This window comes from Callospermophilus lateralis, unplaced genomic scaffold (assembly GCF_048772815.1).
Source record: "Callospermophilus lateralis isolate mCalLat2 unplaced genomic scaffold, mCalLat2.hap1 Scaffold_190, whole genome shotgun sequence".
NCBI lineage: Eukaryota > Metazoa > Chordata > Mammalia > Rodentia > Sciuridae > Callospermophilus > Callospermophilus lateralis.
The window spans coordinates 468,880-481,637 of record NW_027512918.1 but is presented as its reverse complement, the minus strand read 5'-3'; the positions used below and the strand labels follow the sequence as shown (position 1 = coordinate 481,637).

The following is a 12,758-nucleotide window of genomic DNA, read 5'->3' as shown; positions in this document are numbered from 1 at the left end:
TAATTTTGGTTCCTTAGGAAGTATCAGTAAGTCTCAATGCATTCATTGTTTATTTCAGTTTGACTACAAATGCCCACATTGAATATAGAGTGACAGAAGCCTCCCATTTTCTACAGTATAAAATGTACGGTGTTCCCTGTAGTGGGACAACTTGTAAATACTTATGAATCTGAGAATTCCAAGTTCTTAAGTGCTTATTAATGTTGCATGTTTGAGCCAGGTTAGCACCAGTGAGTAACTTAAATCACTGCAAAAAGTTAGTTCCCCATGGAGCAAAATAAAGTTTTATTTAAGAAAACAAGGCAATTTCAAAGGCAGGACTATCAACTTAATATTCTGCATTCACAGGTGTGATGGGTGAATAGGAGCCCAAAATTGAAGTTTAGTTTCCGGAAACTCTCCCGGCAGCTAAAGGTTCAACTGTGAAATTGGAATGTTTTGCCCTTGGAAAGTAAATTTTGTTATGCTAATTCTGTGTGCTCTACCACTGGGTTGCTGTAAGAGATTGGGGTGGATTGTGACAGGCTACCCTTTACTTCTAAAATTTACTTACATTTAGAAGGAAGGAAATAATGCAGGAAAAAATATGCATATATAGTATACATATATAATGTAATTTGAAATTTTCAAGATGATTTGGAGAAAATTACTATGCCTGTCTAATTTCATGAACTAAAATGGTGTTCTTTCTCATGTCCGTTTGTTGTATTATATATTTTAGGCTTTATTTTTTGTTTTTCCTGTAAATCATGAAATTAGTCAAGAAAACTGCAGTTTATTTTTGTTAAAATATCAACTTCAAGGGTTAAATCTTTTGGCCTCATGTGTGTAAGTGAAAACTGGAATGTTATACATTTGAAACCCACTACTTTGGATCTATCTTAACCAAAGCTTTCTTTTTTCAAGTCCAAAAGGCTTCCAGACAATAGCAAACCAATTGATGGTTTTCTTCTTAGCCCTGTACCCCAGATTAACTGGAGAAGAAGTGATGGGATGCCTTTCCCCAGCAAAATCAAATTGAGGAAGTTCAATGGTGTGCTTGAAATCCCTACCTTCCAGCAGGAAGATGCAGGCTCCTATGAATGCATCGCTGAGAATTCAGGAGGAAAGAATGTGGCCAGAGGGCGTCTCACCTACTATGGTGAGCATCCCTGGCTTGGGCAAATTGGATTTGCAAATTGTGGGGAGATTGTAGCAGAATCTCCTTTTTTAACTTGTTCTGCATTTTATTCTTTCTTATTCTGCTCAGTGAGGATGGACATCTGTCATGGCAGGAAGGAATTAAAAAGAAATAAAAATATGCAATAGGTTGGATATTTATTTCCTTTGCATTTTAAAATAACTCATATAGTAATGAAGTATTTTATACTTTTTTAAGAATGACCTTTTATACCCTTAATACATTAGAGAGAGATCTCCTTTCTGTCTGCTCTCTTCTCTATGAAAGGAGGATTTATATCTTTCTTTCTTGTCTTTTTCTAAGCAGAAAAAATTGCCTACTGGGAAGAATTACAATTACTGTATCAGAGAATCCAAATAAACTCAGAATCTTGTTGAGTTTATCAGTATTATTTGGTCCTGTACAATAAAGTATTTGTACTCTATTTGCTGCCTTTAATTTGTAATCACATTTATTTGATGTACTGCTCAATTTGGATAAGGAAAGAATAATAATGTTACCCTTATTTGGAGTCTCTTTGGAGGAAAATTAGATTGTCTTTTTCTTTTCAAAATTCATTTCCAATTTCCTTTTGTTTTAAAAAAATTCAAGCCCCTTGGTTTTGATGAAAATATGATTTAGAAAGTATAAATACATGGTTTTACAAATTGCATCTGTAAAATACATATAAATGTAAGCTCATTGAATACAAATTTGCAATTTAATCATTAGAGACATTGTAAAAACTAGTGTGCATTCACCAATTTTGTGAAAGGCAAATTGGATTATGGTCTATTTGTTTTGGAAACTGAGAACTGAAGCAGTGTGCAGTGCCCACCTGGTTAGCACGCGGGGATGTTACAGGGACAAGCGGGGTACACAGACAGTTACTGAAATGGTAGGACTTCTCAGGTCCCCATCAAAAATCTGAAGTCTGTGAAAGCAAAAGCTCTGACGAGATCCATACTTGTTATGTTACCTTGAGCTTTTATGATCTGTCAGAGATGAAACACAGACCTGAACTAGTAGCGCAAGTCCTTCTGTCTTCTGATTGTCTCTTCTTTGACATAAGGAGTTGGGTATGGAGGGAAGCATCTTGGGTGTCCAGGTCTCAGTTGGTGGGACAATGTGGAAATGGTGGAAGTGGTGAGAAGATGAGCACTTAACTTACATGGCTGTACAGCTCAAAGCCCCCACAAAGGAAGTCACCTTTGTTCCTACGTAGGCTAGTGTCTTTTTTTGCTCCCTCCCAGGAAAACAAGTGACCGTGGAGAGAGTGCACAGCAAAGTCCAGCTGTCCTCATGTTTCAACAGTGTCTTTACCTCTCTGTAGCAGAATCCCTGCCTCAATCATAAAGCACTATATGTCTCAGATGATGGGAAACAGGAATTTGTTATCAGACTGTGGCTCAGTCTCTTATTTTTACTTTTCTTTCCTCATTTGTCCTTTTCCTTTTTCCACAAGTTGGCATCTGCTATAATCCAAAATGGCCACAAACAGTGAGGAGCAGACCAGGGGCAGGAGGGATGAGGTGTCTAGCCACCTGCTCCTCAGATCTCTTTGGCTGCATGTTTACCCATAAAACAATCACTGTAACGGAAACTGAATTAGACAATGTAAGATCCTCCTTCTGGAACACAGTGAAAGGTGGAGTTTCCTTGGGGTTTATGGGAAAGGTGAGCAGAGAGAGAATGAAAACACGAGGTTATTTTAGAAATAAGAAAAAGAAGAAAACAATTCACAATAGAAAACCAATATCATCTGCTGTACTTCATAAAGAAGGTAGACTCTTGCTTTAGTCTGTTTTATAGATAATATGATATGTACCTAAGAAATAAATCAGAAATTAAATACATAGAGTTTCACGGAAGTTTCCATTTTAGAAGACTAAGATTGTGCATTCAATAAATGCCATGTAGTTCTCTGTCTGTTCTAATATTTCATGTAAAACGTGGTCTGATAAAATATTTGGATCTCATGTGATGGATAAAGGAGGAAACTGTGATTAATGTGACAGTTATAATCCCAGGGTTGGCTTGGTCCAGCAAATGATCCTCCCATTTGGAGAAGAAGAATACTAATATGTACATTGCTTGGAAATTTTTGCTGGCAACTCAAATCTCCGTCAAAATCTTACCCATGAGTTTATTTGAGATCTCATTCCATTTCAGCATGGTAATTCCTGAAAAAGGAAAACGTGTTGTAATATAAAGTGGAGAGCAGTGATTTTGGACTGAACTATACTTCATATTGGGCAAGTAGTTTTATATAAAACAGATAAAAAACAAAAACAAAACAACAAAAAATAAACAAGAGAAAACTTAGGGTGGTACATTTTTCGTAAAAGCTAAATAACCTGAGTTTCATTTCAAATTCATTTACAAAAAAGCAATTTTATGAGATAGAAATGGAGAGACAAATCTTCCCATGGTCGCAATTAAATAGAAATAGATAAACTGTTCCTCCATATGGGGAATGCAAATACGACTCCACAGTTCACATCGCATGCATAATGCAACGTGAAACCAGTAAGACATCTCACCTCCCAGTTTGGGATCTAGATTGCAAGCTGAGACTTGGCGGAATACACTGTGTATATTGAGTGGCTTCCATGGCAAGTGGCACATTGCTTTCATCTGTAAAAAGAATTTCCAAATACCTTGTAAAACATAAATGGAAATGATTAATCTACTCGATCCAACTGATTTGCATACATAATTTAAAGTTGCATCAGTTTCTTCTCTTTCCGGTAAAAATATCATATGATTCAAGTGAAACCAATTTATCCATCTTTTGCTGTTTCATTTTAATTCACTCAGAGGTTCCTGAGACGTTCACTGGTTTGTATTTAATTATGAGTTATTTGTAACTTGATGGAAATTGTTTTACTCAGTATAGAAATTTCTTTCCTATGAAAATTAATATTTAGTTCCTAATGAAGACCAGCATTTTACCGTCAATCACTTATTAAGTTGTCATCACTTGTGATCTCACGATTCAGAAATACACTTGAAAAAAATCAACTTTGTGTACCTGCATTACTCTCTATTAATAGACACCTGAAGAATATCATACAGATCGCAGAGTTTGGAAAACTGAATTAGAAGCTTAATGAATTTGGCTTAGGGAATGAGAGATTGCAGCATTCATCTTCAAATTTTATATGTCCACTCAGTAGATACTTAGTGGATTAAATATGATTCTGTCTTCCTGGTCACTTTAATCTGTTACCTGGAGCCTAATATTCATTTATATTTACCTGGATAAGTCTTTTACTTTTTATTTGCTGTTTGCTTTACAGCAAAGCCTCATTTGGTTCAGCTCATAAAAGATGTGGAAATGGCTGTGGAGGAGAGTCTTTACTGGGAATGTCGGGCAAGTGGAAAGCCCAAGCCCTCCTACCGGTGGTTGAAGAATGGAGATGTCCTGGTGCTTGAGGTAAGACAGCCTGCCTGTCATTCTGCCCTCAGCCTGCTCTGTGTTACCTGAATGCTTTCTCTAGTTCCCACTACCAAAAGTGACTCGTGGTTTTCACTCTTTTCCTTTATATCTCAGGAGTGGAATGAATGGAGAATAATAACCCAGTCAAGTACCCAGTCTGCCAATGAGAAGATATTTGCAACTTTGCATATTTTCATTGGCTAAGGGTGATTTGTGGTTTCGTGAACTTAGTCTATAAAATAATACACTATGCTTTTGGTATTGAAACCAGAGAAGGTATTCTTTTATCAAATATAGAAAGTTTTTCTGTTTTTCAACTTGTATGGCCTCTGGAGAATAATTGTATCTATTACTCAGTTGCCCTGTTACCTGAGCACTGATTTTCTGATTCACCTTCGCACTCTAGCTATGTAATCTTGGCTCTTTTTTTTTTTTTTTTTAACTAAGCCAATTATGTTCCTTTGCATTTCTAGACATAATTATCCATACTTCTTTAAAAAACCCTGGTAAATATGTGTGTTTTCAAGAACACTTTTTATACAATAAATTTATAATTTTCCAACTCACACGGTTTTTAAAAACTGTAGTGAAAGTCTTTTCAGTTGATACAATGGAACATCCTTTAAAGTATGAAACTTTAACATGGGTTAAAAATAAAAGGACTTCCATATTTTACTCCTGGATTTATTATTTATTCTACTAATGTACTTTGGGGCTGTATGATGCTTATTCATATTTCCAGTTTGTCTCTCATCTTTCAAAGAAGGAAAAGGTTCAATTTCAGGTGAGCCCGCTTAATACACTGAGGAAAAGGTAGACATGTTGTGTCTGATTGAAATGGTAGTGAGTAGTGCTCATTTTTTCTTCTAAAATTTTGCTCATGTGCAAGACATTTTTGTTATTGTCTAGGAGAGAATACAGATAGAAAACAGTGCCCTTACAATATCAAACTTATATGTGACTGATTCTGGCATGTTCCAGTGTATCGCAGAAAACAAACATGGCCTCGTCTATTCCAGTGCTGAACTCAAGGTTGTCGGTAAGACCAATTTTCTCTGCTCTTCATTGTTCTTGAATCCTTCCTTCTTGCCAGAAACTGAAGTATGTGCTTTACATATTGGATTCCTGCATCTAGTAACACTTAGAGTGTCAAACATGATTATTCAGGGTTTCTAACCAAAGCATGCATTTGAATGATTTCTAAGGAAAAGTAGTGATGAGGGACAAAATTAGAAACCAAAAGTTGAAGTAAATCCACAGAAGGAAGAAAGTGTTGGCCTGACCCATCTCTGTCCAGCTCCAGGTTTGTGGTGAAGGAATGCTTCTTAATGCAAAAGTGATCTGGGCCTTTCCTGCTGATGGGCCATCAAAGCAAATACCAAAATTGAAATCAATACCATTTGATTGCAAAGGGGTTGCTTTTGTCTTTATTCTCGTCCAACACTGGACATACTGAAGCCTTAATTAGCCAAGGTTTCACTAACTGAATTATGAATTCTTTTCTTCTTGTTGCACAAGATGTAAGAGGAGAAATTATATGTTTTATCATGTTTAGGGCAATTTTCCCAAAGGACACTTACATTGCAAATGATGGAAAAATCAACATTTTATCCTGTTTTGGCATAGCATAAAATAGGCAAAGAAAGAAGAAAGGGAGGTAGAGGGAGGGAATGAAAGGGGGAGGAAGGAAGGAGTTCATCAGTCTATGCAATTTAAATGGAGACTGCAGATTTCAGCCTAACTTGATCTAGGGTGCAAATATCATCATGGGTATTAGGTTCCATGTGAAGTTTCCCAAGAAATTGAGTTTATTATCATAGTCAATCCATGGGGAAAAAAATGATGGCTTTCTTAATAGCTTAAGCTCAAGCCATAGCCCTGTGATCAGTGGCCTCAGGTAGCCTGATTTGAGTCATTATGCATCTATCTGCTTATCACTGACCAATCCTTATGGCCAGAGGGCAATAAGGCCCTGATGGGGTAGCTCATCCGCTTTCAACAGAACACAGTCTTGCTTCAAAGTGTATTTGGAAATGCCTGCAGATAGTATTGGTGGTTGTAAGTAGGGGGAGGGATGGGGCCCTTGTGTGATATTAGCATTTGGTGGATGGAGGACAGAGAGGCTGCCAGCACTTGTACAGTGCACAAGACTGCCTCTGCACAAATGGTTATCCAAGTGCTGTGCTCTGGTAGTCAGCAGAGGTAAGTCCTAACCTGTCTTCATGGCATGAGCTTTTAAAAGTTTTCTGTACTAAGTGATCTCCTTTAGTTCAGTGAGCTATTTTAAAGCCTTTACAGTCAACATTAAAAATTCCTACATAAAGTAATTGTTTCAAGATTTAGGGCCTGCCCCAAACACCATAGCACACATTTCTTTTTTAACAGTGAAACCCCATGAGTGGTGCACCATAAATCAAATAAATCTGGTGCCAACATCATGCCTGTCACCTTAAATCTAAACACGGCTGTACTGTCAACCTTTCAGATTTACAGGAAGTTAAAAACATGATCCAGTGCTTATTAAATAGATGATCTCTCATTCTCTCTCCTTTCCTTCTTTTCAGCCTCTGCTCCGGATTTTTCAAAGAATCCCATGAAGAGGTTGGTTCAGGCCCAGGTGTGCAGTCTGGTGAGCCTGGATTGTAAACCCAGGGCCTCCCCCAGGGTGCTGTCTTTCTGGAAGAAGGGGGACACAGTGGTGCAAGAGCAAGAAAGGTATTCTCTTGTCCACACAAGTGGCCGCTGACTTCCTTTTCATATTCTGTAAGGTCACAGCAGGTCTTCCACATGAGCCTCAGTACCGTAGCATCTCAGTGGGCCAGGAGGTGTTCAAGAATCAGCACAGTGGTAGTTTTGTTCTCTGATACTCTCATGGTGACAGTCGCATATTGGTGGAGTCTGAAAACAGACAACCCCTCATCGAATCTCTACCCATATAGAAGCCTGTCTTGTAGCAAGGGGTTTCTTCCCCAGTCCTCTGGGGAGAACCAACCAGAATGGTAAAGGAGTGCCAGCCCCAGAAGCAAGGCAGCATCATGCAGAACAAAGAGCAGATGAAAACACAACAGCCCATGCAGAGATCTATACACACACACACACACACACACACGCTGCTGGCCCCTGTGCTGAATCATACACAACACGGATGTTTCCTTTCAGCCAAGGCTTACTGGTTTGTATAATAGCATTGAAATGAAGAGGTAGAATGACCTGAGTTAAAAGCACAATTCAAGAGCCCCTGGGCCTGGCCTCGCATTTTCCTTCTGCCTTTTACTAGCTCAGTGAAGTGACCCCATCTTTCTGGGCCTCATTTGTTAGTGGAAATGATGACAGTTTATGCCTCATGTTGAGAAGATTATATGGACAAACTGCATAAATATTCATAAAGCACTGAGATCAATCCCTGGCAGAGAATAAGCATATGTCCTAGCCGTTATTACTATTTATTAAGTACTTACTATCTGCCAGATACTGTGCTCCCAGCTTGCGATATCACAGTAACAACCCCGAAGGGCCCGTATCCATAGGTTGAAACCACGTGGCTATGTTACAGCAAGTGGTAAAAGGTAAGCTTTCAGATAGAAAGATTAACTTGAGTTAGTTGTATGGGTCCAAACTCACCTGAGTCCTTAAAGGAGGAAGAGGAGGAAAGAAGGATGGCCAAGGAGATTTGATGTTCAAAGATGTGATGATCCCAGACAGATGGGAGGTACAAGAAGGATCATCGTGCATGTGGCTGGATTGTAGGTTGTAGTAGGCACCACTGGCACAGGAACAGGGCCTTGGCTTCATGACCTCCAGGGAGTGAATTCTACTAACAGTCCCAAGGAGCACAGAAGGTTCTAGAGCCTTGGGAAGGAGCTAGGCTCTGCTAACGCCTTGATATTGGCCCACTGAGAACTAGACTGGACTTCTGACCTCCAGAACATTTGAGAATACATTTGCCTGAGTGTAGGCCGCAGAGTTTTGGGTAAATCATTACACCAGCAACAGGAAGCTGAGCACACAAATTATCTCCTTGAAACATCTCTGGAGCTAAGGAGAAAACCAGAACTTAGAGGGATTGTGTGATTTGCTAAAGTGATTCTTTAGTCTTCTCTGATTGACATCTGGGCCTTTTTGACTCTAGGGTGAAACCACTGAGCCTTTTCAGCCTCACTGTTTGTACAGGATTCCAGAATCTTATAGGTGATCTGAAGTGCTGAAGCAACTCCCAGTGATTACTTTTGAAAATGAGAAGAAAAAAAAAACATGCAGTAAAACCTCAGGACAACATACTCAGATCCCTTTTCTAAAATTGCAAAGTCCTTTTGCAGGCAACCCAGTTGAACTGCTTGTAGATTATGGGCCCAGAGAGATTTTCCTGAGTCAGTACCCCACAGCATGTGCAATGCCACCATTCCTTGACAGCAAACAGCGTCCTAAAAGGCAAGCACAGGGGGACCAGGCAAAACTGGGACCCAAGTGGGTAGACCCAGTCCAGCCCAGTGTGTGCCACACAGAAGAGATTGCTGGAACAGGAAGCTAATTAGTGATTTGGAGTTTGATTTTGTAAACTGGTTTCAATAGGACAGTATAAACCAGTTCCTTTGGACTGTGCTAGAAGCTAAGTCTTCTGAACAATTGCTAACTATGTTGTGGGGACATTTTAGTAGTTTGATTGCATACATGAATTAGAGAGTGATTATTTCCCCGGGACTCTGTGGGTTACAAAACAATAAAGCCACTTGTCCTCACAGTAGAATACAGAGTAGGCAGAGTTTCTAATCTTAATTTTAAAAGGGGATTTTAAAAAGATTAAGAGATTTAGCTAAAGGCATAAAGGAGAGATTCACTCCCACAATGTACAGGGATGTTGTAAGTTCCAGAGTCTAAACTGGAATTTCTGACTTGGACATGTACAATTCTTAGTTTTTTTCATCTGTTAAATATAGACAATAATTCTGAGCCTCACCTAGTTGTATAATATAAACCTTTAGCATAATGACATTGGTAGAAACATTGATCATTAAGGATGAGGTTATGCTACAAATAAAGTGTTGAAAGTAACACTGGCTGAAAAAGGAGTTTCTTGAGTGTTGTTTAGGAGTTCAGTGGTTCCTTGTTCTCTCTGAAGGTAGACATCAGTTCTGCCTCGACTCAGGTACACACACATGCACCAGCCCTCATGCTCTGCCACCATCCTCACCTCATGAACCAAGAAGACTGCCTGAGCTCCAACCTCGCACTGACATCCCAGGAAAACACAAGGAGGATGATAGAAATAGGTATACTTTCTCCATTATAAGAGACTTCTCTGAAATCCCATATAGCATTTTCCCTTGTACCTTATTGATCATCAATTAGTAAATTAGTTCCCTGCTATACTGAATAGCAAGAGAAGCTGGGAAGTTTGGGTTTTTTTCCCCCTTGGAAGGAAATGGTCCAATGAAGAACTAGGAGTACATTTTCCAGGAGATGTGCTTGCCACTGCAGCAGAGTCCCTGCTAAAGACAGATAGTTCTCTGCCCCTTCGGGCCTACTGTCCCTCCACTTAGCATTCTGTATGTCTAGCATCTCTGCTGCACATAATAAGGAGATTTTTCAGATAGGAAGGTAAAGTGAGGAGTAAGAAATGTGTTTAAGGAGACGGTCCAAAGAGCTGCAGTCCTTCCCAGAACTATGGTTTGAATTCGTTTCTGTCTCTTAGACAGCAAAAGTATTGATGAGCCAGGGCCTCGATGCTCAGGGAGAAGACTGCTAGAAGCAATTATAGAACAACGTGCAGATCTGACTCTTCTCCAAGTTCAGGGGCAAGCAGAGTGGGCTGCAGCCTTCCCTTGACTTGGAAGCCCTCTGTCTTTCCCTTTTGACTTGGACTGAGGCTCCAGCCAAATCAGGGGAGCTCATCAAATGCTAGATTTGCTGTGGTGGTTCAGCGTTGGGCTGCTCCAAATTATAAAGGCTGTTTCTAGTCTCTTTCAGGGGACAAGTGAATTCATTGGGGGACATGTGAATTCGTGGATGCATTTGAGAATAGAAAGAAAGATAAAATTTTTGGTAAAATGTTTGAGTTATTTATAATAAGATTTGAAATTCATTTGATTTTTTTTTCTCATTAGTTAATTATTTTGATAGGCAAACTTGGATTCTTCAATGAATAAGAGATATATAATCAGTGGGAAGCCATATAACTGAGTGGCTATTGAGAGAAAAATGCATTTTGAATAAGTAAACATTCTACTATCTATAGTATCATTCAAAGCCTAAGTCAGATTAAAAAAAACAAAGTTTGAATATGTCCTTTTTTTGGTGGGGGAAGTTCCTTGAAAATAGATGAGAGATAGTGGAACAGAGGTAAGGATTGAAGGAAAGGAAGGAAGGACAGGGAGGGGGGGAGAACTGCAGAAGGAATCTGATCAAACCTGGGTACACAGTGAACATACCACAGTGAGTGCTGCCTTTGTTTCTAACCATAAGGCACGAATTAAAAAAAAAAAAAAAAACTCCAAGTAAATAGAAGAATGACCAGGATTGTAAAGGAAGGGGAATGGGGTGGGGAGGGAGGAGAGGGTAGGGAAAGGGAAGCATTGGGGTCCAATCAGAGCCACTTAATCCCATGCTTTATGATTGTGTCAGAATGAACCCCAATATTACATGAAACTGTAATGAACTAATAAGAAAAAACCTTTAAAATTATGTCTTTTTTTAAAAAAATTTAAGCTATTTTATTAATAATCAATAAACTCTGCTTAAACATCTTTATATGCATAAACCCACCTCACAATTGTTCCATGTCATGAGATTGACAAGAAAGAATTTTGCAATACTCTATAAAGTGACATGAATTACTTTTTTATGAGAAATGTCCACATATCACCTTAAAAGCTAAAAAAATAGCCACATGCATTTAAAAAGTAGAATTAGAAAAATAATTTTCAATTTTAGTATAAAAATAGATTTGAGGAAAGGAATAAAATTTCATCTATGTAGCACCATTATCTAAAAATGAAAAAAATATATGATGTAAATTCATTTTTATACCTATTTGCTAAAAATAAGGAAGAGACAACATAATTCTTTTTGTATGTGGGAAAAGCAATACAAGAAGTTCGAATTTTTTGCCTAAAAGGTAGTGATCAGCAGAGATGAGATCAAAATTCTACATGAGCTTAAAACACTAAACACTATTCTCTTAGAAGCATTCTCTATAATATTTAATCAACATAAACGAGGAAGACTACTTTCAATTTCTTTGAATGTTATAATCATTGACCAGAATCCTGGCTTTAATATCCATACTACTTATCAGTAATACATCACACCTTTATTTTAATTACTTATTTAACATGTCTTCCCTGCGAGATGACAGGTCCTGGAAGACAGGAAAAGTGTCTGTAGAAACTGATTTTTATTTATATATATATATTCATTTAATACATAACATATAGTATATATTGACATATTTTTATGAATTATGTAATTATATATGTACTATATATAATTAATTGTTATATAAGTCACATAATACTCCTGAGTGACTACAATCCACCTGTTTTTAAAGTTTTTATATCAGCACAACAACAGCTTTGAAATTACAAATCAGCCATGGAAATTGGATCTAAGTCAGTGAGTCACTTACTTAGCAATTCCTGAATTGCTTTGGAGAAACAAGGGTTATTGCTCTCAAGTATGGACAGGATGTGAGTTCTGTTGCAACAAGTGTTCCTGCCCATCAGGTCCTGGAAATGCTGTTCTGAGTAGACACCAGGGCATATAGTGCAAACAGTGAGTCCTGAGCTCTTGGAATTATGTTTCTGTGCATTCATTTGGAAATTCTTTGAGTACCTACTTCATGGACCAGGCACTAGGTATTTACTTTCTGTCAGAGAAAGCCACACCATCGTTTGCAGCTTTTCAATGTACAGCCAGGTAGCACAGGACTGTTACAGTAAAATTCAGTTTGCAAGGTTCTGGATATGCAAGGCGGAGATCTGCACAAGCATTCTGGAGAAGACTGGAAAGATCCTGGGGTTCTTGGAAGAAGAATTATCCAGGCCAAAGAAATAGCATGTGCAAAGCACAAAGGCCAGGCACAGGATAAAGTCAACAGAATAAAATAAAGGTAGCAGCAGGATTATCAAATCAAATTTATGTTGGAGAACGGGGACCAGGGCA

At 38.4% G+C, this 12,758-nt stretch overlaps 1 pseudogene; it reads left to right on the top strand.

The window, feature by feature from the left end:
* The window catches only part of LOC143389976 (contactin-3-like), a 94,702-nt pseudogene that overhangs the window by 7,659 nt on the left and 74,285 nt on the right, over window positions 1–12,758 (top strand).